Consider the following 1973-nt stretch of genomic DNA (forward strand, 5'->3'; position numbering starts at 1 on the left):
TTATTTTTACCCGAGTACAGTTGCGTGTCTTTCTCTGATCCCATCATTTCTCCCTCTGACGCAAGTATTTCTTCAAAGTGTTATCTCAGTGCAGATGCATGTCTTTCTCTGATCACAGTATTTCTGTCTCGGGTTTCCACTACACGTGAAAAAAGAAATGAAATGCAGGTCACGAAGGTAACTGCTGCTGTGCCGTTACCGCAGTTACATATTAGTGAAAAGGTCGTTTAGAGCACACAGAGTACACGCCTTTCCTCTCTGTGTCTCTCTCCCCCTGTCAACGGACAGGTTCGGTGACTAACTAAAGGGGGGAGTTAACGTCCTCTCAGAAAATGTTTCTATTTGGGACAAGAATTGGTGATACGCTAAGGCGCTGTGGTAAGGGTGAAAGGTTCGGTGAGTATCACGTGCTGTGTTTTATAGGGGAACGAGGTCCAACTTGGGATTCCGATCTCGCGCGCATCAACCCCAAACTGGCACACGACTTGGAACTCATTTCCTGCCGTTCCGGGCGAGAGGATGTTTGGGAGCGCGTGGCATGGGATTCTGTGTCCCTGGATTCCGCCGCCGTGTCGACAGGCAGATAATGGAACGAGGTGGAACTGTTGACTTATCACGCCAGTTTTCTTACCCATCACCTTGTTACAAAGCCAGTAATTTCTCTCTCTGTCTCTGTCTCTCTGTCTCTGCCTCTCTGTCTCTCTGTCTCTCTCTCTCTGTCTCTCTCTCTCTCTCTCTCTCTCTCTCTCTCTCTCTCTCTCTCTCTCTCTCTCTCTCTCTCCCTCTCCCTCTCCTTTTTTTTCTCTTTCAATTTTTATCCTTTCTTTTTCATTGTCTTTTATGTGTGTCTCGCTTTGTACGGTGGTAAGCTTTAAACGCCGGAATTCGCGCCGCGCCTCCGCTGCTGGATACAAAATACGCGACATAAGAAGGTTCTGGGTACAAAACCTGGCATAATGCGTCAACGGCGTGGGGATTGATTCCTTTGTATACCCCGCGCCTCTGCCGGCTTTGGGTCTCCATGGTTATTAGACAGAGGATGCGACACAGGCGGGTGCACTTTGTCTCTTATGCCCCTGGCTGTCAGAGCTTGCCACAGTGTGGTGTATTCATACTTATCACCCTTTGTTGGACACAAAGCACTGTATCGATGAATTGAATATCACCATTTGTTGGACACAAAGCACTTAATCGATGAATTGAAAGTCGTGTTTCTGGTGTCTGCTGGTCGAAGTATGCATGATGGCTTTCTTTTGTCACAAGTTCGACTGGTGCGAAGATGCAGACTCGTGATATTTTGGATGAATGTCAAAATGTTGACATGTGATTTCCTGCTTGTCTGCCTATCTTCCCCCTCCCCCCACCACGCCCTTACCATACGCTTGGACGCACTTGCTTCCCCCCCCCACCCCCTCCCAATCCCACCAAACTTGCTTGTTTGATTGATTTTCTTTAAAATGTAATGTATGGATTAGAGCATAATGTTTAGAAAGTGCAAGCTACACTATACCACTTAATTCACATCAATCAACTCACAATTTACCTCAATGCAATGCATTTTGTGTACATATGTATAATGTGTTTTCACTTTAGTTATCTGTTAAAATGTAGAATTTTAGTTTTCTATTTTCTATTTTTTATCTTGTATTTTTATTTCATTTTTGTAGTTAGTCCCTCTTTAGGGCGAGGGCTGGATGTAAAAAAGCAGACCACTGCTTAATCTACTACCCTCGTTAAATAAAGAATTGTCGTTGTCATTGTCATTGTCACCTTCCCCTGTTCCAGTTATCCGTATCCATCGCGTCCGGTTCTCAACATTTTCTGTACTACATTAAAGATTATTTTCAAGATTGAACAATGCCGTATCATTGGCATTCTCGAAGAACAGATAGTGATTCTTTCTTTATTTGGTGTTTAACGTCGTTTTCAACCGTTCAAGGTTATATCGCGACAAGGAAAGGGGGGGGGGGGGG

The sequence above is a fragment of the Littorina saxatilis genome, linkage group LG4, assembly GCF_037325665.1.
Source record: "Littorina saxatilis isolate snail1 linkage group LG4, US_GU_Lsax_2.0, whole genome shotgun sequence".
NCBI classification, from domain to species: domain Eukaryota; kingdom Metazoa; phylum Mollusca; class Gastropoda; order Littorinimorpha; family Littorinidae; genus Littorina; species Littorina saxatilis.